The sequence below is a fragment of the Spermophilus citellus genome (assembly GCF_964194105.1).
Source record: "Spermophilus citellus genome assembly, chromosome: 2".
Lineage (NCBI taxonomy): Eukaryota > Metazoa > Chordata > Mammalia > Rodentia > Sciuridae > Spermophilus > Spermophilus citellus.
In genome coordinates, this window is record NC_138183.1 from 206,097,994 (window position 1) to 206,115,370 (window position 17,377).

General features: G+C 44.2%; 1 protein-coding gene and 1 long non-coding RNA gene across 2 annotated transcripts in view; one reads left to right on the top strand and one right to left on the bottom strand.

Moving 5' to 3' along the window:
* The window catches only part of PARVA (parvin alpha), a 154,341-nt gene that overhangs the window by 26,501 nt on the left and 110,463 nt on the right, over nt 1-17,377 (top strand). The window lies entirely within an intron of this gene.
* LOC308638199 lies at nt 1,135-12,926 on the bottom strand. The gene is made up of 3 exons (XR_014019774.1): nt 12,816-12,926; nt 5,878-6,093; nt 1,135-1,643 (listed from the first exon to the last, which is right to left on the bottom strand). It is a non-coding gene; the product is annotated as an uncharacterized lncRNA (long non-coding RNA).

A 17,377-nucleotide genomic window follows, 5' to 3' on the forward strand; every position in this document is an offset into this window, starting at 1 on the left:
CATGTAATATTTTAAGAACAAAATTAGTCATACCGTGTATTCAGTTATAGGACTCAAGCTTTTTCAATGTTATTTATACTCTAATTTTGTATTTTGATTTTTTTTTTAAATTTTGCATGTCATGAACATTTTCCCCACAGTTCCAAACATTCTAAGAGAGCTTGATACTTAAAGGACTATACTGTCTCACTAAATGGCTTTACCATGACTTACTTAGAAATTTCCATGTTGTTAGGTATGGAGGGTGTATCTGGTCTTTACTGTAGATGTAATATGTTATAAGTATCTTTGTAGGCCTCTTCTTTTTATGCATTCCTTATTGGCACCTAGAATTTATTCATTAGCATGGAATTGCTGGGTCAAAAAGTATGAAGAGCTGATGATTTTAAGCTTTTGGCACACATTGCCGAATTCTCTCTGGGACGTTGCTTCTCAAAGTGTGACCCTTACACCGATACCATCAATTGTACCTGTGTTGTGGGAAATGCAGAATCTTCACTGAATCAGAGTCTGCATTTTAGCAAGATCCCCAGGTGACTTGTAAATATGTTGAAGTTTGAGGTACTGGCCAAGAAAATTCTCACCGATTTATAGCTTTATTCAAAGTAAAGACAGACTTATCCCACTACGTTCTCATCAGAACTGGGCATTAGTTTGCTTTTCATCTTTGCTAATTTGATAGCCAAGCCATGATAGTCTGTTGTTTGTTTGATTTTTATTTTATAGTACATGTATCGAATAGGTTGACTTCTATAGATGTTCAGTTGGGGAAAGCTTTAGTTTTTCTTTTCCCAGCACAATTTAAAACATCTGTGACCTCTTAGGCAGGTCTTGCGACTTTCCAGTCCCCTCCAGCAAGAAGAACTGCCTTGTTTAGGTCATTATAACTCACTTATAGGTAAAAAGGTTCAGTCCAGTCTGAAATCAAAACTTTTCCACCCAATTTCATGATCTTGCCTGCTCCCAGCTCAGCCTGCCCACGTCTGAGGCATCTGATGTGCGCTTTTACTCCTCTGCTTTCCTCTCCTGCATCTTAGTCTGTTCTGTCTACTATAACAAAAATGCCGTAGACTGGGTGGTTTATAAATACCAGAAATTATTTTTTTATGTTTTGAGGGGCTGGGTGATCCAAGATCAAGATCTCAGCAGCCTTTGTGTTTGATAAGGGGTCATGTCCTCAGATGGTGCCATCTAGCTGTGTCCTTGCTTGGAGTGAGGTGGGAAGGATCTCTCCTGAGTCTCTTGTGAGGGCAATAATCCCACTCATGAGGGCTCCACCCTCATGACCTAGAGACCCCTCTACATGCCACCACCGTGGAGGTGAGGTTTTAACAATGAATTGTGGGGGGTGGGCATGGACATTCAGATCACACGTCTTGTTTCTCTCATCTGCAGCAGAGGCTGGAAGGAATATGGTGATAAGGGGCAAAGCCTTCCCGGGTTGTTCCTTGTCATCGTTGCCTCCTGCTTGCTGCTGGCATTCTGGCTCTTTGCCGATGCTCCATATTTGGTTCTTCAGAGGCCCTGTGGGGAACATTTGGAGAGTTCTTCCATGTGGTTAGCCTGGTTGGGCTTTCAGTCTCTGGAATCCATGATGCAACGGTTTCAGTCACACGTTAAAATAATGGCCCTGCAGCGTTTGCCTGGAGAAAAACAGGACAGCATCTTTTCAATTTCCCCACAGAAGCAAAGTGGACCCCAAAATTCTGATGTTTGAAACGTGTATATCTGATGACTAGAATATGGAAAGATAGATTCCTTAGGAGGCTGGAACCCTCTTCTTTTTTAAATGCTCATTTCTGAAGCCTCAGTTCTACCCTGGATGTCGTCGGAAAAAATGTTAAAACATGATTTTCTACTGCAGGTATCAAATGCAGAGTGGGTGCTCCGGAGAGGCCATAGGTCTAGACATTGTTATTTTTTGGAGTTGTAGCAGAGAGAAGATAAACCATGGTGGGATGTTTTAAAATATTTCATTTAAAACATGCTCAGTAAAGAAATTCTTTCCAGCCAACTTTGCAAGCTGTTTTCTGAGGCCAGGAAACTGTAAACACTGACTTGGGGGGCGGGGAGGAGGGGGTTATGCTGGCTCCAGTTACATGTCACAATCCCATATTTTCTCCTCTTGGTCTCTGCTTATACTCTCCCAGGTGTCCCCAGCTGCTCAAGTGATCCCCAGCACAGAGGGAAGCAGCCTGGTGCACTGGGGGCCTGAAGGGTCTGATTCCCCCTGCAGAGCCCTCGGGATGGGCAGCCCTCTTGAGGACTTAGCACAAAGGCAGTGCTTAGCCCAAGGAAGTAGAGGCCTGACAGATAGCTTTGAGGTGCGGAGGTATTTTGAGGTTGGAGGCCTTTTTGGCACCTACTCTGCCTGATAAAGAAGAGATCTTCCTGCCATCCAGTCTGTGTTGTTTCCTAAAACACAGGCTCTTCTCCTGCTCTAGAACCTACCATGACTCCCCATCCTTTTAAAGATAATGTATAAATTCCTCAGCTTCCAGACCCTGGCCCTACCTTGACTTTGCTTTCCTCTGCTTCCTAATATGCGTCCTTTGCTGGTTGCTTGTCACATTCTTCCTGCCAATGCTAGGGTCTGCACCTCTGCTTGGACATTTTCCTGTTGTCACCACACGCAACCCCTCTCACCCTGCCCAGCCCTAATTATTGAATGATACTACTGTGGCCCCTATTGTGCCCACTGTGCAGCCCTTCCTGTCACAGAGTGAACCCTGGGCCATTGGCCTCTGGTGCCCATGTTTTGGATGGGTTTCCCCACCTTGGTTACCAATGCCAAGTCTGCAGTGGCCATGCCCTCTCTTTTCTCCCAGTCCTCCTGGTGGAGCATGCTGACCCTACTGAGTGGTCCTGCTGATTGATTGGGGCCTGCTCTGTCACTCCACTAAACAAGGGACTGATGGGAAGGCTGGACCAAGGCTTACATCCCTCATCTCTCAGCCATATTCTCTGATGAAGAGGTCAGGGTGTAGAGTCCCTCTGGTGTTGGAATCCCTGTTGATTAACTCTACAAATATGACCATATCACTTCATTTCCTCATTTACATAGTTCAGATTTGTTCATTTAAGAAACATTCATTGAGTGCCTGCTATACACTAAGCCCTATTTTTAGGAGTTGGGGATTTACCCTTGAGTAGGATGGACTGTGTCTCTGGTCTCATGGGTGAGGTGGGCAGTGTGAAACAAATTATTAGGATTTTAGCTAGTAGTGGCCTGGTGGGGAGGGAGATGGTGACTTCAGAGGAGATGGCTAAGGGAGGCCTCCCTGAGGTTGGGACATTTGAACTGAGATCTGAATAATGAGGTGGGACCAGCTATATGAAGATCTTAGAGATGAATGTTCCAGAGCAGAGGTGAGCAGGCACAGACAGGAAAGTTCAGGAACCCCAAGGAGGCCCACATGGCTGAAGCATGGAGGTCCATGGGGAGAGGCTGGTGGGAGATCTGCTGGGAGTTGGGCCAAGACTGGATACTATAGGGACTTTCAGGAATTTTCCCAAGGACCCATGGAAGGCCATTAGGGGATTTTTGTAGATGAGTGACATGATCTGGTCTGTTAATAGTGCTTGCCTCATTGGTATTGAATATATTAGATAGGATAATGTATATACAGTACGTACGGATGATGCATGGCAGGTGCTTGGCCAGAGATAATTATTTCTTTCATATTTTGGAGACAGAATGGTTGCCTCCTGTATTTTACCTTAAAAGATGTGTTTGTTGTAGGCTGAATAATGGCCCCTGATATGTCCATGTCCTAAGGCCTGGAGCCTAAGAATATGTTACCTTCCATGGCAAAGGGGAACTAAATGTGCAAATAGACTTAAGGTTGCTGATGGTCTGACCATAAATAAGGAAATGATCCTGAATTACCTAGGAAGACCCGTACACTCACGGGGTCCTTAAAAAGGGAAGAGAGGGCAGAAGAAAGAGCCCGAGGGAGATAGAACCATGGAAGAAAGTTCAAGTGACAGGCTTTGAAGATAGGGGAAGGGGCCACCAACCAAGCAATGCAGGTGGCCACTAGCAGCTGGAAAAGACAAGGGAAGGAACTGTCTTGTAGAAGGGAACACGTCTGCCAACATCTTGATTTTAGCCTGGTCAGACCCATTTTGACTTCTGACCTCCAGAATTGTGAAATAATAAGTGCGTGTTGTTTTAAGCCACTAAGTATGAGGTAATTTATTACAGCAGCGATAGGAAACGAAAACAAGGTTTCTGCACCAGACATTCTAAACTCTAGTTCAGTACATTCCAGTACATTCCAGGGTGGCCTGTGACCCATGAATTTTTCAGCCTCTCTAGTTCACTGTCCATTGCACAGGGTCTCCTGGGTCTAGGCTATGTAAGATGGCATAGTTGCTTTTGGGGACTTGCTGGTGTTTTCCATAGCCCTAAGGGTGACACATTCTAAATGTGCCTCCAGGTAACACACCACAGCCTGTCAATCACACTGGTGAAATGTGTTCTGCTTCTAACTGGCCTGGGAGGTCAGAGGAGGCTACAGAGCTTGTGAGAGATCGGGCTATCAAGCTGGACCCTCTGGCTGGGTGGCCCACACACAGGGACTCCGGGGTAGGAGTGGGATGTGCCTCTTGATGGCTGGGACTCTGCCTAAAGTTCCTCTGTCTGCCCTGTTTCAGTCTTCAGGGAATAACCCCCAGGCCTCCTCTGTGAAGCATCCCTGCTCACCCCAGCCCACAGGAAGCACCCCTCTGAGAGCTGCCTTTCTAGGTGGGGGGCGGTGGGTTCTGGAGAGCTACTCTGTCTTGCGCTGCCATTACTTTCCCTTTACTAAGTGCCAGGTCCTGTCCACGGAGGCTATTCCAGGTGCACGTTTGGGGCCCAGCAATGCCTGTGTTGTGGTTGGTGGAGGCTGGATCTGATGGGGTCTGCGCAAGGGCTTTTGCTTTATCCTTTTAGGGAAGTTCATCCTCTCTGGTTGCTTCTCCTCCTCCCTTTGGACACATCTAGAAAATCTCAGCAGCAGGGCCGAGTGCCCTGCCCACACTAGTCCTTGGTTCACACTGCAGTTGCCAGAATACTCACTCCCAAGCCCGTCCCTCTCTGCCGGAAACTGCCAAGGACCAGCCCCCCACCCCGCCCCAACCCATCTATGGCTGTGGCTTCAAATGTTAAAACAAATAAAATCAAATCAGCATAAAACCTCCTTTTTTGATGCAATTTTACATGGAACCTTAGCATGTAAAACAGAAAGTCAGGAGGCAATAAAAGTGGATCCTAATTGGAACAAGTTATACTTATTCTATGTATGTATAATATTTCAAAATATTTTATACTGTCATGTAAAAATTTCAAAAAAAAATTAAAATAAAAAAGTGCAGAGTGATCTTTAAGCATCTGAACTCTGCATCTCACAGACCGAGGCGCTCAAATCCAGCTCTGCCCCTTCCTTTTTTGACCTCAGATAAATTGACTAACAAATGGTTGGGGTTCCTAGTCCATGGGCCACAAAGTAAATGTGGTAGGTAACATGAAGGGCTGGGCAGAGGCCTAGCCTTGCAGAGCTGCCCAGCCAATGGTGGCTAATGTTACCAGAGGATACATGAATTTTCTAAGTTCTAGTTTATAACATTTAATTATCTCAAAGCCCACGAGTGATAAGAGTTTGGCTATGTGGATAAACAAAGAAAAATTTAAGGTGACTCTGTTTTTAGAACAATTTAAGATTTACAGAAAAAATGTAGTGATAGTACAAAGTTCCCATACACCAGGCACTCAGTTCCCCTGCTTATTAATACCATACAGTGCTATGGCACACTTGTTATAATTAAGGTCTCAACACTGCTACCTAAGCTTCACTGAAGCCCACACTTTATTCAGATTTGCTTAGTTTTTACCTTATAAGTCCTTTTCTCTGCTCCAGGATCCCATCCAGAATACTACTGTACCTTAGGTCATCACATCTTCTTAGTCTTCTCTGGGCTGTGACAGACCTTCAGACTTTCCTTATTTTTGATGACTTTGATGGTTTTTATAAGGATTGGTTAAGTACTTCTTAGGCAGCCCCTCCCTTGGAATTTGTTGTTCTTTTGAGGATAGTCTACAGTTGAACACTGAAATTTGAAGTCAGTGGATTATGCATGGCCTGCTACAGTCTTCTCTTAGCCTCAGAATTCATGACATTAGAATCACAGATACACAGGAAGCCTAAGGTATGGTTTGGAAAGTCTCCAGTGGAGAAGATCAAGTCCACGATCCCTGGTGTGGCCTACAAGGTCCTCCATCCAGCCCCTGTGGTGTCACCAGCCCCCTCTCTCCTGCTTGCCTACCGTGAGCTCCCCTAGCTCCCTGACCTTCCCCTAATAAGTCTAGTTTGGAGCATATTGATTTCTCTCCCTTTCTTTCTCTGCTTGGCTCGCTTCAAGTCTCAAGGAGAAGTTCAAGATCCAGTTGAACCTTTACCTCCTCCCTGATTTCTTTCCCCCTGTCCCTGAGCTGACTGGTGGTGTCCCCAGGGCTCCCTTGGCACATCTCTTTGTGCTGTTCTTCTCTGTCTCCTGTATGCTGCCTCCTGTATGCTGGAAGCTTCTTGAGAACAGAAGCGGAATCATATTCCTCTCTTTCTTGTGCCACGTGCGCCTGGCACAGAGTAGGCACTTGAGAGATGTGTGGTCAATGGCCAGTTTCAGCACAAACCACACTGTTTTCATCCTTGGAGCATAGGGTATACAGTGGTTCAGGGTATGAGAACATGATGTGATTATGGGAAGGGCCGCCAGGGGGCTCCAGGAGGCAGTTCACCAGCTGGCCCAGGAGGCAGGCTCAGGGTGGCCTCAAGTAGCAAGTCTTGGTCCAGCAGAATCCTCAAAAGAAAGTGTGTCAAAAGAGAGGTCTGTTTTGCCACTGATGAGCTAGGCTCTGTAGCAAGGACAGGATGTACCAGCCTGTTCTGCAAACATGTGTGGGCCCCAAATGTCCTTTACCCCAAAGGTCTCTGCCTACAGAGAAAAGGACAAAAGATACAGAGAGCCAAGAAATAATATTTGTAGGAGCGAATGACCTCCTTGTACGTGTGAGCAGACCTTTACTTCATTTTGACTTCCTGGTTTCCCTCTACTTCAGGTTTAATAGTTCTCCTTGGATCAGAAACCCTTAATGGATATTCCTAAAGCCAAGATTACCACTGAGAAGTCGGAGTCAAAATCTCAGGGCTTTTTCTATGAAGAGGGAAAAATAGCTGAGCCAATTTGAAATAGTGGAGTGTGAATTAGGAATTGCTCTCTGGAGTCCATAGCACTTATTGTTTTGTTTTTGTCATTGATATTATTAGTTGCAATAATAACAATAGCTCTCGTGTACTGGATGCCTACTCTATGCCAGGCATTGAGATGGAGGCATCTGCATGTGCCAGGCATTTGCCTTTGGGCATACAAGGGCAATTAGACCTGCATAATCCCTGCCTGTTCTCCTCCAAAGATATCATCTACCTTTCATAGAGAAGAAACTGAGGCTGACCTGACTTGTCAAGGCCACAAATCTGATTCTGGCTTTAGACCTGAACTCTTTCCAGTCACCCAAACATACTATAAAAAGAATATGATTTAGCTAGGCATGGTGGCACACACCTGTAATCTCAGTAATTTGAGAAGCTGAGGCAGGAGGATCACAAGTTCAAGGCCAGCCTCAGCAATGTAGTGAGACTCTGTCTCAAAAAACAAAAAGGGCTGAGGATGTAGCTCAGTGGTAAAGTAACCCTGGATTCCATCCTTAGTACTAAAAAAATAAAATAAAATAAAAAGGATATAACATAGTCACCAGTCATAAAACATACCCATGCCAGGGGAAGGGAAATGAATAAGCATGATAAGTAAACCTGTTTTGTTTTTTTTTCATAATAATGTCTTACTTTTTCAGGGCCATGAGCTTCCTAGCATTTATGATTCACAAATTAGAATACAGAGGGATAGCACTAGAATTTTGTGATCAATAAAAGCAAAGTTAGGATAGCCTCAAAACCTACACATTTAAAGGGGTAGACTCTTCCTTCCAAGGGTTTCAACCCAGCCTCATGTAATCTTGCCCACTCCTCTAGCAGGTCCCAATGCTCAGAGGCAATGTGGTCAGGTGAGGTGCCCCAGGCAGGCTCCAGGAGGCTGGCATCGTGGCTCTCTGCCCTGAAGGATGTCTTGCAACGGTTTTTTAGCATGAGAATTCTAAACAGAGGAGCCCAGATCCAAACTTGGAGAACACTCACCCCCAGCTGAAAGACATTAATCGCCCCTGGACAGCTTTCTTAAATAGGAGAAAGTTTACAACCAAAACACAAAGCAATTTCTGCACAAATTGGTGACTTGAGAAGGGTGTTCAAAAACCTCTTGGACTCTGTCCTGCACAATAGCCTGAGTCCATCTTGAAGCAATGGTGGACCTCAGAGCCAGCCATGCACCCTGCCCTTGGCCAGGCCCCGGGATCCGAGGGCCAGACGGTGGCCAAGCCTGGCACGTTCTCAAGGTCACTTAGCCGAGCTGGAGGCTCACCCAGTGCCAACATGCAGCTATTAATTATTTTTCTTTGTCAAACCTTTGTCAGCAACTTCATCCCAAAAGAAGTGGTTTATTTTCCCTTCGGCAGTATTTGTGACTCTAGTAAATAAGAGATAATTACACTCCAGTTTTTAAATTAAAACAAAAAAAGCTAGAGATGCCAGTTAGGAAGTATTTACATTTTACGACAGCCCACTTTGCTAGTCAAAGATTCAACACAATTTGCTTTGTTTCATGCATGCTTTGAGCACTTTGAGTGGTTATAATATGAAATTTCTTTCTAGCGGCCCCAAAGTCCTTCTCTTTTGCTCCAAGTTAGTATTAAATAATGCTTTAAATTCTTTTGTCTTTTAGCACCACTGGAAGAATTTAAGGCTCTGAAACTACAATTAAAATGCAAGCATTAAAGAATTGTAAGAGTAAATGAAAGATTGGATCAGAACACATTTGGAGATTTCTTTTTTCTTTTTGCATACTGTTTATATGAATATCACTTGGCAAGGGGAGAAAGACATTCTTGCAGCCGCCGAAATTTCACTTCTTTTTTTTTAATTTCTCAGTTTGTACTCGGAAACTGAAGATATATTCAAATGAGCTCTTATAAATATTTGCTTTTGTTGTCCTTAGAAGTGAAAAGGATTATGAAAAGTAATTCTTCAAATGGAATTTGATCTTTACACCGATTCTCTTGTGAGGACATCTGCAGGGGTCTGTAGGCAAGGAATCCTGGACTGTGGCTGCCCCAGGTCAATGTTAATTAACATCTGATTGGTGGCCTGGTGAGAGTTGGGAAGCCCTGTGCACAGAGGATTTGGGGATGAGAAGACGTTTTCCTTCCAAGGAAGGAAGTAGTGCCACAGAGTAGGGGACAGCCATTGCAAAAGCTGGCAGGAGCTGGGTGGGGCAGGCAGGCTTAGCCCTGGCTTCCCACGCCCATGCCCCCTCCCTTCCGAACACCTTGATGGAGTGATGTGTTGAAGGTAGAAAGGGCAGTGTAGAGGATTTCAGGACTTAGTCCACGTTGGGCAAATCAGCTGCCAGCTGTACCTACAGAGATGGACATGGAAAGATGGAAAGTAAAAATCTGTGAATTACACCCCCACCCCCGCCCCAACATTGTAGGACTCACAGGAGCAAGGTGGAAGGAGAAACTTGAAACTAGGACTCTAGCTTGGCAGTGGAGGGTAAGGGGTATGCAGAGGAACAAGTTTTGTGTGCCATGTGCTAAGTCTCCTACAGGCCTTTCTTTGTTGTAAATCACAGGAGGAAGCTGTGTTTTGACAGCTCTGCCTCAAAGACACTCCAACCACTTGGCCTGTTGAGTGGCATCGCCTTGCCCCCCCCCCCGCCCCCACCCCCAGATGTGCTTTGATAACCAGGCAGCACTCCCTAATGTCATCAATACTCAGATTTATTTGGAGAGGACCAGGAGATCTTTAGCCGATGAGAAACAACAGCCAGTGTTTATTCTCAGGGGGAATCAGCTTTTACATCATCTGAATCCAAGACATTCTCTGGACTGCAATATATATTATCACAGATCTTAATTTGAGGTATAGATGTTAGAATAATTTCATTTTGAAATATGATGGCTGTAAAATTCAGCATTAACATGAACAGTCAATAACTCAAATTTTATTTGCTCTGATATCAAAGAGATATCTTTCTGCTTCTACCAGCCAGAAAAGAAAGAGAGATTTAGCGTTTTGCTGATAACAGTACTTTTTCAGCCCAATTTATTTTTATTTTTTTCTTAAAGAAGAAGACTTGTAATGGATTTGTTTGGTCTCTGAAACCCACAAGGTCCTCCCTGGATCTTTGTAAAAAGGCACAGTACCTGTCCATTCTGTTGCTGGTGCTAATCTTTGTTTGCCTTATTAAAGGTGAGAAGTTGGAAAACTTTGGAAAACTGTTTATAATTTCCATTGGTTTTCCCTTTCAATATCTTAATGCCGTGGTGAACTGACTGTTTTGGCAAAGAGGTCTTAAGTGGAATGATTGAGGGGGAATTTTCCCCCTTGGTGAAACTGATTGACTAGCCTGTATGACTAGCTTTAGAAAAATTTTCATCTGTAGAATAATAGTGGCCATTATGAACATAAATGGCTTTGTCACCCCGAGGCAGGCAGACGAAGCATGTGTTTCACATTATTAATTCAAGGCCGCATTAGGGCTGGTCACAGCAACTTTTAAGAAAGCAGAGTCCACCCGTCCTCATCTCATTCCAGTTCCACTGCGAGAGGCCGTGTCCAGACTACCCAGGGTCCAGCAGAGCTCCTCTGGTGGAAACTCGAGTGACATGAACCTCACCAAACACGGATGGATCCTTTACAGGATCCTTAAAGAGGAGGATGAGTCAGGAGCCTTGAAATCAAACCCATTTCTGCAGAACCTAAGGCCAAAGATGGAAGGCTCCACAGGCAGCCCACACGCCCTTTGCAGCTGGAGTCTTCACCCAGCTCAGACACTGTCTGCCCTGAGGCAGGGTCTCCATTGCTTCAGGAAGAGGCGAGGAGGAAGGAAGGAGGGGAGAAAGAAAAGGGAGGACTTGGAGAAGAAAGAAGTGATTTTTAGAAGAAAAAAAGGCTGGTATCTTGGTGCACCACTGTGGCCCCAGCTACTTAGGAGGCTGAGGGGGAAGATCACTTGAACCCAGCAGTTCAAGGCCAGACTGGGCAACAGGGAAACCCCTCTCAAAAGAAAAGAAAAAAGAGAGGAGGAAAGAAAGGAAAGATGGAAGGAAGGAGGGCAGAGGGCAGAAAAATAAAAGGTTAGAAGATGAGGGACATTCAGAAAGTGGGGAGTTAAATCTAATCTTGTACAAATTTTGCATGGCAATTGTCCTTCCCGGTACATCTGTCATGTGAGTCTCTGTTTAGCAGATTACTAAAACAAATTGTGTAGCTTTTAAATGCCACTGTGAGTCATTTATGAGCTCATAGACAAGGAGTTTAAGGAGTTTTTTTTTTTAACTACTTATGATGGAGAACAGCATTAAAAAAAAAAAAAGAAAAAAGCCAAGGATTGCTTCAGATTATAAGTACAATACCAAGACCTGTCTCTTTAAGGAAGCTTGTATATCAGTGAAGTAGGTTGATTAGGGAGATTGATGCCTATTATAAAAACATAATGATTCGCCCATTTCACATTTGGGAGTTTATTCTTAAGAAATATTTGGACAAGGATGTTAACCCTGTGTAGATAACAGCATTGTTCACATTTGTGAAAACCTTGAAATAAAGTATGTCTAATAAGAAGAAACTGGTCAAATAAATTATGGTACATCATAATATACTATAATGTCATTAAAAATACAGTGGAGTTTTATATTATTGATGTGCAATGGTTTAATAGTATATCACCTGAAACTGTTTTTTTTTTTAAATTTCAGTTGTCACTAGACTTTATTGATTTAAATATGGTGCTGAGAATCGAACCCAGTGCCTCACGCATGCTAGGCAAGCACTCTACCACTGAGCCACACCCCAAGCCCCCTGAAACTTTTTTTCAAAGAGTACTTATATATTTATATGTGTACATATGTTAAAATATATATTTATGTTTGCATTAACCAAAGTCTGGAAATGTATACCTAAAAATGAGGGGAGTAATTAAATCTGGAAGGTAGGATTTGAGTGATTCTAACTTTTCTGTCTGCATTTTCCTAACTTATTTTCTCCTGTGAGTATATATAACTTGCTTAATATTAAAAAGCAATCAGTAGGAAAGGAGACTTTTTACTCTGAGAAAGGTTTTATTTAAGCTTTTTCCACAGAAAAGAGTCCAAGTTCAATTTGGGTTTACAGTGCCCCACCCAAGTTTAGGAGAAAAAGCTTTGCCTAAATGTCAAAGTCTGTTTCTGGATCATTCTTGTCCCAGGACCCCTGGTGCCACCAAGCCTTTGGTCTTGCTTATGGCCTGAACTGGGTATTCTAGAGCTTGCAGATGGCCTTTCAGGGAGCAGCTCCCAGGGCAAGGCACCTGTGGGCAGGTGGCAGCCCTTGCAGGGCACCCTTTCCTCTGGACTAAACCCCAACCTCTGTCACCTTCTGAAAGGAAGTGACCATGGCCCCTTGAGGCCAGTATGGGTATTTTAAACAATTTGGAGGGATATAGCTAGGAGAAATCATTTATTGCAAAGAAAATAAGCCAAACTGCCAGTCATTAGAAGGTTTCTGCTGGCACTTCCTCCAGCCCTAAGGAGAATGAGAACCAAAGTCCAAATCAGCAGGGGCCAGTGTCCCAGTGAAAGTCCAAGGTGGGAGCTGGTAATTGGAGCTCAGGCCACCTACCTGGGTTTTTGTTCTCCATGACAGATGCCCTGCCCACAGGCCGCTGCCATCTCCTCTGTCAGCCTTGCTCTCCCATCTTCTCCTGGCGGTGGTGACCTCTGGATAGAGCTCTCAGCTGGTGTTCTCTTTGTTGGATCCAGCTGGTCCTGTCCCTGAGGCAGGATGGATGTGGGAGGAGGAGGAAAACAGTTGGGATTCTTTAGCTGGTGGGTTGTTGGCCTGGAGCAGAGCCGAGCTTCTCAGCCATCCCTACCACAGCCTCCCCCTCCCCCAGTTCATGGTGGGGACACAAGATCCAGTTCTGACTCCATCTGGGGTCTGTGTGATGATTTCATGCTTCTTTATCAGGCAATTGCACATCACTGAAGCCAAATCTAATCTTTATCCTGCCACCCACTGACTTTGTGACCCCAGACTCTCTGAGCTTCTGTTTCCTCATCTGTAAAATTTCAGCTTTCTAGAGAGCAGAGGTGGGGGTCAGAGACGGTTTGCCTCTACACAGGAAGTCCTTCTGATGGTGCCATGCACACTGCCAGTCCTAATCCTTATCTCTCTGATAACTAACCTACTGATGATTGTGCCAGGCAGTCTTAGAAACGCTTTGCATGTGTTCATTCCCTTAATCTCCACAGTGGTTTTTGAGGTAGGTACTAGTTTCATTTACAGATGAGGAAATTGAACCATGGAGAGATGAAACAACTTGCCCAATGTATTAAGTGGTTGAATTTGTGAAGTTGCCAGGTTGTGACCAAGGGGTTCTTAAAAAAAAAAGAAAGAAAGAAAGAACGAAAAAGAAAAATAGCTATAAAATACACATATTTTAAAATTTACCATCGTAATCATTTTTAACTGTAGTTAAAATGGAGCTCAGTAGTTTTAAGTGCATTCAGATTGTTGTGCAGCCAGCCTCCGGAACTCTTTTCATCTTGCAAAACAGAAACTCCATACCCATTAAACAACAGCTCCCGTTCCTCCTGCCCACAACCCCTGGCAACTAATGTTCCTACTTTCTGTCTCTGTGAATCTGAGCACTATAGATACCTCATATAAGTGGAACCATATAGTATTTGTCTTTTTATGATGGGCTTGTTTCTGTAGCATGCACCAGAATTTCCTGTTTTAGAAAAATAAAGCTGAATAATATTTCGTTGTACATATTTACCACATTTTGTTTATCCACTCATCTGCAGATGGGCACTTGGGTCACATCCACCTTCGGGCTATGATTAGTAATGCTGCTGTGAACAGGGACATACAAAATCTCTGCGTCCCTGCTTTCATCCTTTTGAGTGTGTACCTCCCCTTGCCGGATCACGTGGGTGATTCTAGGTTTAATTTTTTTTTTTTTTTTTTGAGAAATGGCCATACTGTTTTTCCATAGCAGTTGCCTCATTTTACTTTCTCACACCAGGGCAGAAGGCTTCCAATTCCTCCACATCCTCACCAGTACTTATTTTTTCTTTTTTGATAGTTGCCATTTCTGCTGAACATGAGGTGAGGTGGGGTCTCATTGTGGTCTTGACTCATATCACCCTAATGACCTGTGAATGGAGCGTCTTTTCATGTACTAATTGTTATCAATTGGTCATTTGGGTATCTTATATGGAAAAAGTGTCTATTCAAGTCCTTTGCCCTGTTTAAAATTGGGTTGCTTTTTTTATGGTTGAGTTGTAAGAATTCTTTCCATATTCCAATATTAACTCCTTATCTAATATATGATTTGCAAATACAAATTTTCTTCCATCTCTGGCTTATCTTTTCATTCTGTTGATTGGGTCCTTTGATGTACCGAGATTTTTAATTTTGATGGTGTTCGGTCCACCTGTCTGTGTGTTTGTTGCCTGGGTTTTGTTGATATATCTGACCGAGGAGATTTTTCAAGGTGATTTATAATAGAAGAAAATGAGGAAAGCAGCGAATTTTTATCCATTTTGTTTGGAAAAGTAAGATATGAAGACAGAAGCCAGTGCTGGGCAGTTCAGAAGGACTTAATAAAAAAAAAAAAAAGTAAGAAAATGTAACTGGGGGAAGGCAATTTGAGATTGGATCCCAGCCCAAAACTGAGAGAAAAAGCCTGAGAAGACCGTATTACTAGACATCATGTGAGGCAGACAAAGAAAGGTTCTGAAGGGCTGAGAGCCAGAGAGTCCAAATAATAAAAAATGAGAAGATGGGAAAGATGAGCCCTGGACCGTCCAAGGGGGAAGAGGTGGCATGTGTTAGGGGAAGGAATTATTTGGTCGAAATTTGACGGGTGAGGTTGACCAATTCTCCCAGCTGGGGAAAGGGAGATTCTACTGACTGGGATAAAATAGATTTTGCAATGTATAGAAGAAAGGGCCTGAAGGGAGGAAGCTGAGGCTGTTAATTAAGAGAGAGGGAGGGCTTTTCAGAAACCCAAGGAAATGACTGCAGAGCCAAATTTTTAGTCCCTTTCATCCATCCCTGTCAGGGGGTCCAGGAACAATGAATCCCCACAGCCAGAGCAGAGGAAGGAAACCCAGGAGAGGGATGTGAGGAACAAGGGAAGAAATCTCTGTTATTTTCTTAAAAAATGGAGAGAACTGCAGCTTGGTAGGAAAGACCCTGGCCGGTTGTTGCTACAAACTCCTGAAAGGCAGGGGAAGTCGAGTGTCTGAGGCAAGCAAACCTCAACAGCAGCAGCCTTGCCTGGGGATCATCCAAGCAGCCACAGGCCACCACAGCCTGGCTGTGCTGGAAGCTGCTCTGCCTATAGGGCTCCTCACATCCTCATCTAGCAACAAAGCCCACACCTCATTGATGCGAGTTTCAGAGAGGCAGAGTCTTATTCAGATTATTCAAGGAGTGGAGGTCTGTTTAAAGAATGAATTTAGGGGCTGGGATTGTGGCTCCATGGTCGAGTGCCTGCCTAGCAGATGTGAGGCAGTGGGTTTGATCCTCAGCACCACATAAAAATAAATAAATAAATAAATAAAATTTTTATTGTGTCCATGTACAACTAAAAACGAAAAATATTTTTAAAAAATGAACTTAGGCAATAACTGAAAAAGTAGAATGGTCAGACCAAGGATTGGGTAGCTACCACAGGAGAACTAGATCTTAATGAGGAAGGGGCTGGAAGGAGGCTCATGATTCAATGCAGCAGGAGGGGCCTCCTCGAGGTGGGAGTTTGTGCATTTTCAGTGTGATGTGCCACCACTGAAGTGGCTCTGCCCTGTTGTTTGGCTTCTGGACGGTGTCCTCAGCTTCTGCTCCATCTTTTTTTTCCAACTCTGCTTCTGCCTTTTTGACATTTCTGCCTTCATCTTGCACATCAAGGCCTCTCCCCGTACCCATCGGCCTCCAGACATTTCAGCAGTAACTCCCATTGCCCACCACCTCATTGTCTTGATATTTTCTAAGTCAGAATCCTAGGAGAAATTATCTGATTGCCTCTGCTCATCTTTAAGGGCCGCGCCTCGTGATCAGCTACAGGCAAGCCTGTTGCTTGGCAATCTTATCTGGACAGCAGAGTGTGGGGTTGTGTGGTACAAAACAAGGCCACCCAAGGTTTCCATCCTCAGCAGAGCTGGAATTGAGACTCTGCCAGCAATATAATCAACCTTTGTCATAGAATTTTGTAGGGTCTCTGTTTCTAATCGTCAGTGATTGGATAGTTTTGGTGACAAAGGAGAGTAAAGAATAAAAACTATAAGAATTTTCTTTTTTTAAATTCTTATTTTTGGGGAGAGGCGTACCGGGATTGAACTCAGGGGCACTCCACCACTGAGCCACATCCTCAACCCTATTTTGTATTTTATTTAGAGACAGGGTCTGACTTGAGTTGCTCAGTGCCTCACTTTTGCTGAGGCTGGCTTTGAACTTGGGACTCTCCTGCCTGAGCCCCCCCCAAGCTTCTGGGATTACAAGGCGTGCACCACCGTGCTCACCTCTTTTTTTTTTTTTAATTCTTAAAATCCTACCATCCTATCTTGCAGAACATAGACCATGCATTTGGAGAAGGATGGAGATGTTACCATGAGTTTAACTGATAGCCACAGAGCTTACCAATTTTTCTGATTAGACCAGGAAACTGGCTGAGGGTCTTTCTTTCCCGAGATTGTGTGTACATGTGATTACTCTGGGGAGGGAGAAGCCAGGGTGAACCTTACCAAGGGCAGAGTTCCTGGCCCAGCACCAGTGGGGCTAGTGAGATGAGGAGAAAATCTACCCTTAGGGGGGAAAGTGACAGCCTGCATTCTGGAACTCAATCTGAGCCAGCTGAGGGATTGGGGAAGAAAACAGGTCTTTTGGAGGAAATTTCTCTTGACTATTTTAGATACCCTGCTTTCAGTGCAGGAAAAGGTTCTATTAGAAGTGGGATCTTGCCTGCTATCATGTTATGGATGTGAATCTGACGTTGAGAGAAGGGCAGTGCTTTTACCTAAGGCCACCTTATCATAGGTCTCTTAAGAGTGGAGGCTAGCGCTGCTGCGAGGTCAAGGTGAATTCTTCTTCCATGCGGAATATGGCAATACCTAGGTAAATGCTGGTAGACCTACTTCTAAGGTTCACAGTCACTGCTGTTCAGAATGTCTCCC